The 13,254-nt window shown below is 38.3% G+C and overlaps 2 long non-coding RNA genes and 1 pseudogene across 5 annotated transcripts; 1 reads left to right on the top strand and 2 right to left on the bottom strand.

Annotated features, from left to right (window-relative positions):
* Window positions 1-2,366: 2,366 nt before the first annotated feature.
* On the bottom strand, window positions 2,367-10,508 carry LOC122037214. Of its 3 annotated transcripts, XR_006127575.1 has the most exons (11): window positions 10,404-10,508; window positions 10,042-10,316; window positions 9,412-9,607; window positions 4,677-4,831; window positions 4,473-4,537; window positions 4,294-4,375; window positions 3,515-3,563; window positions 3,357-3,429; window positions 2,825-2,902; window positions 2,630-2,707; window positions 2,367-2,525 (listed from the first exon to the last, which is right to left on the bottom strand). It is a non-coding gene; the product is annotated as an uncharacterized LOC122037214 (long non-coding RNA). The 3 variants fall into 3 exon arrangements; XR_006127574.1 differs by having other exon boundaries at window positions 4,473-4,831; window positions 9,412-9,610; XR_006127573.1 differs by having other exon boundaries at window positions 4,473-4,831.
* Window positions 5,602-6,541, top strand: LOC122037213. Of its 2 annotated transcripts, none has more exons than XR_006127571.1 (3): window positions 5,602-6,056; window positions 6,176-6,317; window positions 6,392-6,541. It is a non-coding gene; the product is annotated as an uncharacterized LOC122037213 (long non-coding RNA). The 2 variants fall into 2 exon arrangements; XR_006127572.1 differs by having other exon boundaries at window positions 5,602-6,107.
* Window positions 10,509-10,973: 465 nt separating the features above from the next.
* LOC122037223 overlaps window positions 10,974-13,254 on the bottom strand; it is a 28,914-nt pseudogene continuing 26,633 nt past the window's right edge.

Raw genomic sequence — 13,254 nt, 5'->3', positions numbered from 1 at the left:
AATGTTGACTCATTTGGGCATGGCCATGCACTTCGTGGTCTAACTCTATCAAGAATATTGATGTCGCTCCCGTCATATGGGAGGGATATATCCCATCTACATCACTCACATCCATCTGCATAATTTGTTACATACCCAGTAATCGCCTTTATAGTCCACCCTGTTACGGGTGACGTTTGACGAAACCAAAGTACATAACTCCTTATGTAGGGATCCATGGTGACTTCAGGTCTAAGGACTAATAGTCATACTAATAGCCACATGAGAAAGTATATGACACTCATATAACGATCCATGATACTTTCTCATGGCGGGTCATTCAGTATACATTCTCTAATGCATACCCATGTGTCAGCTTGATATCTCTATATCCATGACTTGTGAGATCAAGTCATCGAGCTGACCTACATGCTAGTCTTATTGTATTAACATTGTCCCTGAATGTTAATACTCGACTAGGAATAAATTAGAGTAGTGTTCCCTATATCATCTCACTATCGATTCAACTAATCGATTGATATAGGTATGAACCTTCTACTCAAGGACGCTACTATACTTATTTTATCTGGCACTAATACAAATAAGCATAATAACCAAAAATCAAATGCCTTAATATATATATAAGAATATGATATACATGAGTCCATACAATCATCAAATGATTGGCTCTAGGGCTCTAACTAACAGGTCATGAGATCTTCACAAACTTGATAGAGTCGCCGAGAGGTGTTTGTAAAGAGTTGTTAAGCCTGTGTCCAAACATCTTTACAGGTTTTGTGAGTGCGGAAGACATCCTTAAGAGATGGATGGATGGTGACTCGGATAATGCAACACAACTGGGCATCAACCTTTTTCCACAGAGGATGATCGACGACTTGAACATCCTCTTCGGTTTGAGAGAGATGTGTCTCATAACCCTGTCCAACAATGATGTGAACCCAATGAGAAAGATATCTCAAGAACCCACAACGAATTGAAAACAGAAAGAAGGAAGGTCTAAGACGATAAGATGGATGAAAGAAACCTCGATCCAATGCTTAGAAAAGCACGAACCTTGGTATAGGAGATGGAAGACGCCACAACCTTGGGATTGAGGTTGATAAGTCTTTGAACATCACAAGGAGATGCCTTGATAAGTTCAAGTTCAATGAAGAACCAACAAGCGAGAGCCTCACCGTGCTTTAGATTGAAAAATATGTCAAAGATACATGTGTGGGCGTCACCCCCTTTATTTATAGCTATAAGGTGACCAAAAAACCCTAAAAGACCAAAAGAAAGCCCATTTAGTAAAGGCCTATGCAGACTACTTAGCCATTATAAGCTTATGGCTTTATTACAACCCAATAAAAGTAGAAATTGAGTTTAAATTGAGCCTACATATCCCTACTACATAGACATGAGAGTTAAGTGCTAATTAAGCTCATCTAAGGCTTGAATTAAGTTGACTATGTCGAATGAGTTGTTCTTAGTCAAGCCTTCTTCAATGGTAGCTTTGACCTTCACATCTTCAATTAGTACATGAAGTGCTTCCTTCATCTTTCTAGCCTTAGCCCTTGTAATTGGGCCTCCGTTGATGCATAATGGATCATCATTAATATCTAGAGTGGGTTGACCATGATCCATATCGTTAGCTTGTTGCGCTCTTTCTTTGACTCCATCAAACAAGCCAAAGCTCAATGTAAGCCCAAGAGGAGTAGTTCTTACCATCCAACTGCTCGAAGGAGAGTGGTGCGGTGATGTGGTTGGTAAAGATCGAAATATCCGGCTTTGGAGTGCTGGAGGTAGCCATTGATTAGTTCGGTGAAAGAGGGCAGCAACCCGAATCTTCAGTGACGTCGCAACACCTTGGAGACAGGCACGGAGAGAATTAAGGGTTTGTTGCGGCGCTGGAAAATTTAGGGTTTGTTGCGACAGCACTGGAAAATTTAGGGTTTACGCTAGAAAATTTAGGGTTTGCTGCGACGACGCTGGAAAATTTAGGGTTTGCTGTGACGGCGCTAGAAAATTTAAGGTTTGCTACGACAGCGCTGGAAAATTTAGGGTTGGCTGCGGCGACGCAAGGATATTCCACGCAGAAGGAAGAGCAGCGGCGACCTGTGCTCGCGATAGGGAAGGAGATGCCTCTGCTGCCGCGCAAGGAAAGGAGGCGGGGCTTGTGCTTGCGAGTGACGCGAGAGGGAGAAGAGAGATCGGGAGAGATTTGTCCCCGTCCAAGTGTGACTAATGGCAGCAGGAATTGGTGGCGGCGGCGGAAAAATTAAGGTTTGGCTCTGATACCATGTTAAGAGAAAACCGTGTATTAGAGACCACGGAGTTATTGACTTATATAGAGAAGGATACAACATAATTATAATAATACCCCTAGTTATTATATTTACAATATTCTAACAATAACAAATAAAAATTTTCTTATTGATATAGGTTGTTTATGTTGAGAACAAAATTTAAACTTGTCGTGGCACAAGAACTTTTCCATCATACTCAATTGGATCAAATGTACTCCCACTAGCAAATATTGCTTGACCCTGTGAATGAAAGTCAAATTCTTCAGTAACAGAAGTTAACTATCAGAGTAAATCATGAATATGAATTATGCAACTGTTGCTGTAAAAAGATGGAGGAAGCTTACCTTACGCCATGAATATGCCTCTTCTGCATTGCATTCTGATTGAGAGGTAGGGCTAGATAGAGCCAAAATTATGGATTTCTGTAATCAATGCAAGGGAACTTGTGGATTGGATCTAATCCTCTCTGAATATAGGTAAATTGCACGTAGAAACTGAATGCATTTTAGTAAGGATTTGGTAGAGGTCTGGAAGCTAACCTCATTAAAAGTAGTCGTATTCCTCAGTGAAAGTTTTTCCCACTCCAGATGACCCAGTAAAATAGTGGGCTTGATTACCTAAGAAATTAAACTAGAACAAATGAAGGACTATTCGAAAATTAGTGTAGGCAAATTTACAAGTAGAAAGTACACTTAAATTTGTACAAACTTGAGACAGCAAAAATAAGATAAAGTATTAGTATCTTTTAAATGAAAATATATGACCACTAGAGAAACCACTTTAAAAGAGTAGACCCGAGTTGGAGAAAGCATTCTCGTCATCAATAATGATATAACTTAAAAGTCACACACATAGTAAGAGAAAATATCCAAGTGCATGGCAGACATTTAGCTCATGATCATGCACCCAAGGTTCCGTAAAGTGTTGAAGGGAATCCTTGTGTGAGCTCACAATTAAGCCCTGGAACGGGTATCACAATGCAAACAATGAACAACAAAGTAAAACAATTAAAAGTTTTATGCTTGCAATAAGAATAACTAAATAAGCAAGGTCTAAGATTCTATTCCTTACCTTACAATCAACCATCTATATCTTCTTGCAAATTCCTTCCAACGGAGCTTTTGTCTACAACAGCCATAAAAATCTACAACCAAATGAGCCAGTATGTAAAATCATCAGAACATCCAAAATGTTGTCCATGCGCATAATAAAAAGACTCAGTTGAAAACCTGCTTTGACATCTCAAGAGCCATGAGTTCTACAAATACCGGTACCAGCCTGTATTGATAATCAAAATAAGGACAAGATTCAAAGAAGTATTGATAGCAAAAATAAAATAGATATTTAACTGAGAGTAGTTGAGTTAATATACTCTTGAAACATGTACGTGCAGTGCAATAATTAAAGTCATATAACATGCAACATGTAAACTTAACACTAAGTAGCATAGCAAAATTATGGCAAATATTAGATTTTAATGCAAACCATAAAATTGGAAAAACCATCTTCTGCCATTTTTTTCAAAAAGCAGAAGCCCAACTAATAAATAAAATCCTAATAGAAATGATTTTCTATATTTATTTCTTATATAATTATTTACATCACAAGATTTGTAATATAAAATACAAGGACGAAGCATAAGTAAATAGGAATTCATACTCCCATAATGGGAAACTAAGATGTTCACAGGCAAATACACAAGTCAACAAAATCAAAGTCAAAAACATTTAATAGACCAAATGCAAATACATTCAATAGACCAAATCAACCAATTAAGTTAGGAGTAAAACTTCCCCAACACAAAGAAATAAGAAACTTTGTTATGCCAATGTTCCACCAACTATTTTTAAAGCGCCAAAACGCCTAGCAAGCACAATAGAGAATAAGCATATTGAATTGTTCATAAACATGTGGAGATAGTATAATGTGAGTGAATCAAGTTATACAATTTCAAAGAACTATAAAGGAAGATACTGAAGTCTAAAACACTAGAGCTAAAATCAATTACTTGTATATCATCATTGAAGACTAGATGTGTTTTGTGATATTTGGCAAGGAGTTCATGCATTATAGCTGGCAAAGTCTTCAAACTGAAAATATAACACTAAACAAATTTGAGATCAAAATAGCATAAGTAGGAAACACAAAGCAAATCTGTAACCACAAAGAGTTGATCTAGTCATTGACCTGAATTAGAAGTACTTTTTCCACATATCTATATTTCACAACATTCATGAATTCCTCTAGTAACTCTGCATTTGACAATTTGACAAAATACAAGGAGAAAGGCAGCAGTTTACATAAATTAGGAGAAATTAAACATACACTTCGAGACAATATTTGGCTAGTAGTCCTTTGTCTCAACCAAATATAAAGTTCATCATTAAGGACCTGTTCGTTGTTAGTCTCCACGTCAGTTAAGTCCCATAATTTTATGTATTCTTGAAGCTTGTCCATGGCAGTTATGTCCCATCTGCAACAAAACTCGCTCGAGCTTAGATAGTTGAGATAAACATGACTTGATGATGATTGTGAATGCCTGTCACCTGTCGACGGCATTAGTGAAGAGCTGGAGTTCATCCAAGGTTCCATAGACATCGTAAATATCATCAATTAATGTAATCAAGCATATTGCCTTTGTTTGGATCATTCTGCATCTCTAGCTATTTGGTTCATAAGTGAAACCAAGTGCCCACATATAGTTTTCAAGTAACAGAACGACATGGTGCTTTAAAACGATTATAAAAGATAGTGCATGCATAACAAAATAACTAAAAAGTGCAATATGTTGGGACTAGAGCATGTTTGTGTGGTTGAATTTAGGTATCTTGATAATAAGAACAAAATGTTTAAGGCAGAGCGTATAGGAAGCATCATAGTGGATCATGCTATTTGCTATAAATTCTAATTAACTCAGAGGAAATATTTACAGAATAACATAAAGAAATTGAAAATAGTCACATGACCCCAAAAAATTGTAAAATTAATACTTTCAGAAAAATATATGAAAAATCAAATATCATTTCTGCAATGGAAATTCATTTTCCAAAGTTTGAAAGGATAAATATGTAAATCTTCCAAAGACCCAGGGTGTAAAATACCGAAAATAGGCAAATTTTAATAGGAGAATTTTTCGGAATTTTTGGAGATTTTTCGGGAATTTTTCGGAGACCGTATGGACGAGTTTACGGGGATAAAAATAGGGCCCGGGAAGGCCTGTTTGGGCTACCCTATTTTAAAGAGGAAATGTTTATTTTCTTTAAATCATTTCCTTTTTCTTTTATATATCTTTTTTTTTTTATTTTCTTCTCCTCTCCCACGCTGCTTCCCTCTCCCGATTTCCCCCGACCCCGAGCCCTAACCGGCGCCGAACTCCCTCTCCCTCTCCGCGTACAAAATCTCTCGGCCAAGGGCTTTCCCTTCTTTCGGTCTCCACCCTCTCGGCGCGAAGTTTCCGTGCCCGAGCCAGCCCCGGCCGACCGGCGACTTCCCCTCCTTTCCTTTGGTCCGACGAGACACCACCGGCACCGGAGCCCTAGGTTTTCCCTTCTCCTTCACCACCTCGCGGCGACTCCTTGCATTGCCTTGCCTCTTCGTTTGCTGTCGCCGAAGGTGTGCCCTTGCCAGATCCCTCTGCCGAAGCTTCTCCCTGTCCCTTCCTCTCTTCCGGCCGAGCAGTGTCACCAGTCTCCTGAGCCCTAGCGCCAACCGTCGTGCCTTAATTCATGACCGCCGCCCCTCTGCTGCAATTTGGCAGCACGACCATCACTGGTGAGCCTTGTCTGCCGACCTCAACAGCCCTTTCGGTGACTGCTGTTTGGGGTAAGATGTATTTAAATATTGAATTAAATCCATTGTTTGTTTGGTTGCATTGGATTGATTTCGTTCAGGTGAGGTGTTAATGGTGGATGGAGGATAGATTCATCATGGGTTTGGTTTCGGACCGGAGAAAATAGTGCCAAATCCTTTATTGTGTTTCTGCTCGACAGTGCCGAAGAGGACACAGAGCTATGCCGTAGCCGGATCTTGGAGGTAAGCTTCGGTTGTTGAATTAGGATTTTTGCTTGATTGGTTATCGATCTTGATTCTTCATATGATCCGGACAGTGAAGAATTTTCAGCAGCCAACGTCCCTTAATGGCAGCAAGTTCCAGCCAGCAATTCTTTGGTTTCAGTACAAACCGGTGGCTGTGAATTAAGGACTTTGACACGAGACGAGCATCTCGATGTTGGATTTGACTGGATTGAACCTGCTATTGGAGGCGGGTACCTCTTGACTTATCTTTTATGATATTGTCTTTGGATATGCATAGTACTTTATAGCTGCAAGCAATGAACATGTTTGCCTTGGTATGTCACGGTTTGATACCCATAGCATGATCTGTTGGCCATTTGTTATGTATCTATGTTTACGTTTTATGATTATTGCCATGAGTACCTTAGTTCCTAGAGTAAGTGACATACCATACCTTACTGAGGTTAGGATTAGGTTCTAGATTTTATTTTCTGGCATGTGTATCTAGATTATCTGATACCTAGGTTTTTATACCATACCTGGCTTGTGTACCTCTATTTGTACATCATATCTGATTTGTGTACCTAGAACATTTTTCTTTGATATGTGCATATTGTTGGTGCATATGTTATGGAGGGGGATATGTATAGGATCTAGGTTGTTATACCATAGAGGACCAGTATACCCTAGATCCGTGGATTTGACTTACTGATACTGTGGTATCCATATTATATATATATGAATTTTTCTATGCTGATCAGGATATTGCCATGCTTAGTGTCATGCATCATGATTGCATGCTGTGCGATAGTCGACTCCATTGTTGTTGAGCACATCGCCAGTTACATGGATCTGCACACACCACCACTCATGGGTTAGTGGTCGATTCAGCAAGTGTGGCAGGGACTTTGTTTGGCTACGTTGGTCCGCTCATGGGTAGTGTGACACAACGTGTTAGCCGGCAGGGATTCCTCCCCGTCATCGTGTACCGGGAGTTGAGAGCATTGAGCTCCCCCATTTATGATTTGGGGTCACAGGACAGGAGTACTCCGACAGCATCCCGTCCACTCGGTCACTCATCAGGAGCAGTGACGACAGAGTGCACGGTTGTCACAGCCCTACCCACTCGGTCTCGCCATTTGTGTGTGAGATGACTGACTGGCGTCAGGGGTGACCAGGACACATCATTGGCATCATATGCATTGATGCATTTATTTCTTGTGATTGTGTTTGCTGCATTTATTTGTTGCATTTGGTTGGATGCATATGTTTGACATGCATACAGGATTTAGGGCACTTTCGGTTTGATGACCCTTTTTGTCTGGATAGGAGTTCCTGGTGAGTACAGCTTCCTCAGTTGCCTTCCAGTTTTGCGTATTCCCTATATATGATTAGGAAGCTGTATTCCATGTTTATTGCTGTTAGATATATCTTACTAGGCATGTCTATTGGTATTCGCTGAGTTGTTGAACTCACCCCCGTGGACTCTATATTTTTCAGGTACCAGGTTACTTATGGTGTCGCTTGGAGCATCCTGTCTGCTGGTCCCCACGTCACATCAGAAGACTTATCGGTTTCACGTATGTTTTGTTTTGTTTTATGTATCAGTTTGTTAGCTCTGTACTCCGGTTTTATTTTTGGAGTGTTGATGTTGTTATGTGGTATTTTGTATTTGTTGTTGGTTGTGTAAGCCTAGCCGGCTAGCAGTTTTGTGTTTTGGTTTTGGTACAGCCGAGTAGGCTGCTTTATTTTTAACTGCGTGGTTGTGTCAGCTAGAGGCTGAATTTGATATTAACTGCGTGGTGTTTGTTTTCTTTTATTGTTATTATTCCAGCCGCATGTGGCTGAGGTATACAGTGCTTGTAGAAAAGTTTCAGATTGTTCGCCGTACAGGGGAGATGCTGTCGAAATTTCTTCGGACAGAGACTCCTCTGGGGCGTGACACAGGGAAAAGATGAATTCAAACATGTAGAGGTTCTAAAAAATCCAAATAATAACCTAACTATTCCACATCTGTACCCACAAGATAATAATTAATTGACACTACATTTGTATGGTCTAAGAAAATTAAGCATATTTCTTGAACTAATAATTATCACAAGTTATACTATGCTTTGTTTGATGGCAAGTATATGATGATAGTCTTCACTAATTAATTGACGCTATACTTTGCTAATGACTGATTGACTTGGTAATGCAAACAAATAGTTTTAAAAAAAGCTTACTTGCTAGAGGAATCAGAGCTCTCATAAGCATGATACTGGAAAAGTGGCAAAATAGTATCGGTTGCATCCAACTTCTGTCGCTTGTTTGCATTAATTTTATTAATATAGTCATCAAAATTATTTTGGCTAATGACTACATTTTCTCTTTCAATAAGGTCTGTCAATCCTTGGTCAGCTGCTAAAGTTGCAGTATCTTAGATAGAAATTTGTTGGTGTTAGTCATGATCCTTGCTGAATGATACTTTCTTAGAAGTACACTCTTCATCAGGTGAGTTATAAACTTCCTTAAGAGTAGCTTAATCAGAATCCCTTCTTTGCCTTTTTCTCCTTCCTTAGCACCATACTCCTCCAGTGATTTATAGACTTCCTTAGGAGTAGCATCTGGTGTTGAATCAGAATCACTCATTTCCTTTGTTTGGTAGTGTAGTTTTCCTCTAGTGAGTTATAAGTGATATCAAGCACCCTTTCTTCTTAAGATGCATCTTTTGTAGATATCAGATTTAGCATTTCTAAGCCTTTCGTAAGCTATTCTAACCTTTCTTCAACAAAGATACTACAACAACGACAAAAACTAAAAATTGTGAGGTGCCCAATTACTATATAAGCAAAAACCCCCACGGCCCCACTAATTTACTAAAAAAGATTTTTTTCCTATGCATATCTACATTACAAAAATTTTCATTAGCATATAAAAACAATGATACTTCTGAACAATTTTTAACTTCAATACTTACAAGGTTCAATAATCTAAGCTACGACCACTAAGTTAAATTTTAGATTGTGGTCGTTTGAGAAGCTTAAATGCATTTATATAGTTAAATTAAACAATTGGACATCAAAAGGCAACAAGAAGTATGATGGATGAGGAAGTTAGGCTAGTTTGTTACCTTTTTAGTATCCCAAAATGCAAATAAAAAAAATGGAAGCCTTGATAAGATGTAGTAACAATGTGATGTAGTGAAAACATGATGGCGTAGTGGTGATGAGCATTATTTGTCCCCTATAAGCAATGAAAATTGAAGGTTTTTGTAGAAGTTCTTCGACCAAAATGCAGCATCCATATGATGTTGAATCATCAGCAACCTGCTGTGATAGAAAAATACTTACATGGCAACAACAAAAAGCATTATAGCGCACTGACATGGTATTTTTACCACTCATATTTAATTGAAAGCATAACTATGAACAGAGAAACTCTAATAGGATTTGGCTTTAAAACAAACATTTGGTCAAATAGGATATTCACATACAACAACTTTTTCATAGTCAGATATACATCAACTGGCTGTGAAACTAGCAAAGTAGGAAAGTAATAGAGAAAATACATGACAAATTACTTTTAAACATAAAATAAATGACTGGTTACTTTGATTAAGTTGTTCCTGAAAAACATGACAGTCTGTGATGGTTAGAAAACAAGAAAGTAAGCTCAAGGAAAACATTTTTAAAGGCAATCAGAGTTCTGATATACTGGAAAATATTATTTAAAGCTGCTAACCTACTTTGCTGAAGCTTACCTGCCCCAACGTTATTTCATTGAGGTCCACTTCCACAGCATGCACCCGCAATATAAGTTTGTTTTAACTATCAATCACCTTGAGTAATGGAGAAGCAGATGGAAGATAGAAGCAAAGGCTTGAAGCACATGGCCAGGGATAGACATCTTCCAAGCAATCCAAATACTTGTCATGATCAAAGCATCATTCCGAAGCACATGGCCAGGGATAGAAGGAATGCATTTTATAGCGGTCAAGCAGGCGTGCAAATCCTTAGCATAAACTCCAGAAAGGGACTAAATTACACAGAAATATTAGAAGCAAAAAGAATAAAAAAATAAGTATAAGTGTAATTTTAAGTAACAAAACCACATTTTACTCACTTTGGCCAATCCATTAGCTTGGATACCAAGGCATAACTCGTTCAACAATGGCCCAATTAGTGGATAATAAGCCTGGACGAACACCAAGGACATGATAAAGAACCTGGAAAAAGCCATGAAGAGTCAACAAGAGACAAGAAAATTATAATATAAAATGGTTGATCATCATTACAAAATCAAGGTATTCATATCCGACAAAGAGCATCCGTGGCCTAGCGAGTGGCAATATAGGATCCAAATGCATATATAGTATGTGAAGTAAGTTATCGAGAAGTGCAATCTTCTTAGAAGAAAGCAAAATATGGAGCAATTAAAAAGAACAACAAACAAGAAGTACAGTTGAATGGTAACTAAATTTAGGCAGAAATATACTGGAAATATAAAGGTAAACAAATCTACTAGAAGCGGTCCATCATTCAATGACATTGACATACCATTAACTATTTGCTCAAAAATATCCAATGGGGGACCTTTGGGAACTTGACCTTCAGAGGTTAGGTAAGCTCCAAGACTACATGCACATCTTTTGCAAAAATTATATGCAAAGAAGCAGCTATCTCGTGTACCTAGCTAAAAAGAGGTGGGGCTAGACGATGAGCAAGATTTGCTGTTCATAGTCTCAAATGCTGTATCTCCAACAATTGATGAGTGCATTAATGGATCAACGTATTTGACCTGCAGCAGATTGTTTAAGGATGAGAAATAAATTGACCAAACAAAATCTCTATTGCAACAATTTTTAGCTAGTAACTAAAAAGCCGTCACTAATAACCATTGATTTAATTGATAGATTATTAAAAAAGAAACACTTTCACAGTACCTATAAGTAATCTTGAAGTAGGAAGACCAAAAAAAGACATACAATCACTTACCAGTGTAGGTAGCTGATGACCATGAGTAAATATTGGATTAGCAATAGCCATCTGACCAAGAATCCTAAGCATAACTGAGAGATTTTTCTAAATAAGCTTAACCCTGTGATGGATAGTTGTTTCTAGTTTCAACAACAATTCCCTCACTTCCTCCTTGGCATTCTTTGTCTCCTCCACATGAACTATAAAAACATACATGTTACTATTAAACATTAGTAGATAAACAATCATGTCTTCAAAAAGATTTACCATTCTTCTTGCCACCAACATAAGGATGAACATAGCTAAGCCATCTCAGAATGGAAGAAATGCCTTCAAGATCATCTGATATAGTCAGATGGACAACTCCGTTAGTTGCCATTATCTTAGGTCCACCCAACTACGTGTGAGAGCTGTAGACTTCACGTCCAAGAAGCTTGTTCAGTGTGGAGTACTCTATGAGAATAATTCTCTGATGAAGACGTTGAATGCAACTCATGCCAAGCCGGGCAAGATAAGCTCCAATGCCAACAGTTCTTCCAGTCACATAAGTGAGAGTGAATATCTCATTATATGCGTTTGAATAAACACCATGGCACCACTTCCAGACAGGTTCTCCGCCCCCAAGTCATCTAGTTTTCCTACAATTGTGTCAATGATCTCATCTTGTCTAACCATTTTCCAATTTGAGTTCTTGAGCGATAATAGATGAACCAACGCAATTGTAATCTTCTGGACTCATATAAAAGTACTGAAAGCCCTGTTCCAGGCTTGCTTCATCAGACCACCCAATCCTAGAAAAGGATTTTATTTCTTCAGCTGCTCCAATCCTAGCACCAGAATTTGTAGCCAAATAAATTAGAGCGAGGTTTTTATCACATGCTAAATTGGTCACTGCATGAAAGGATGCATCTTCCCTAGGACCAAATGAACCAACTCTGAAAGTGACGTTGTTTGCCACAAACTAGGGAAGTTGGTGTAGACATCTCCATTAACCAGGCTACCATACCTATGTCATTGAGACTAGAGGACCGGCTCACAGTGACTAAAGGAGTAGTCCAATCTCCATGATTGTTTGCAAATGCCAACTATATCACTTTAATGAGATCTCTATTATTGTTTACCCTAATGTTACTGGATGTGTATGATTCCAACAACCGTCTAAGTGCAGTCTCGAATGCCTGAATACATGGTAAACACATCTTTACAATGATATACATGAAGGTAAATTTAACATATGATTCTGCATAAGCTGCTTTCTTATAACAATTTGAAGGGAAACTTACCAATAGGAAATCATAACAGTAAGTTGTGTTATTCTTCTTGCATTCAAACGCCTTTTATCAATGGGCCCTAGTTCTGTATATTGAGCACTTAATGGGAATTCCAAGGAGGGACCATTCACATCCATGTAGGAATGGTAAACCATTTCATGAGATTTTGTATCTTCCACTTCTCAATTAATCTAAGTAGGAAGTATTTAACCTCAGACAAAATGATGATAGAGATCGAACATAATCATAGGATAAAAGTGTTGGGTTGCAAGGTTGCAAACAAAGTCACACATTGAAAATACATGGGAAAGATCATAGATTTATAAGGAAAAGATATCTCCATTGGTACGAGGCCTTTTGAGTAGAGCCCAAGAGTAAAACTATGAGGGCTTAGGCCCAAAGTGGACAATATCATATTATTGTGGAGATATCTAAATCTCTTTTGGTCCTAACAATTGGTATCAAAGCATGAACTGCCAGAAGGTCTAATCGCCAACTGGGCACAAGAGAGATGGTCTAATTAATTCATGTGAGTAAAATATTGACCTTAAACAAAGGAAGTGGGGGCTCCATGTCCGAATCAAGAGGACCATGCTATTAGATTTTGAGGGATGTCCTAAGGCAAATCGTCTTACGATTTTTACTAAATATAAATTCACTATTTGAGTGCATATTACATGTTTGATTGTCTTAAACTTATTTACTGAATGTCTCCAATACAATTCA

Source organism: Zingiber officinale, unplaced genomic scaffold, assembly GCF_018446385.1.
Source record: "Zingiber officinale cultivar Zhangliang unplaced genomic scaffold, Zo_v1.1 ctg246, whole genome shotgun sequence".
In the NCBI taxonomy this organism is placed as follows: Eukaryota; Viridiplantae; Streptophyta; class Magnoliopsida; order Zingiberales; family Zingiberaceae; genus Zingiber; species Zingiber officinale.
The sequence above is the reverse complement of the archived record's forward strand: the minus strand, read 5'-3'. Positions and strand labels throughout refer to the sequence as shown.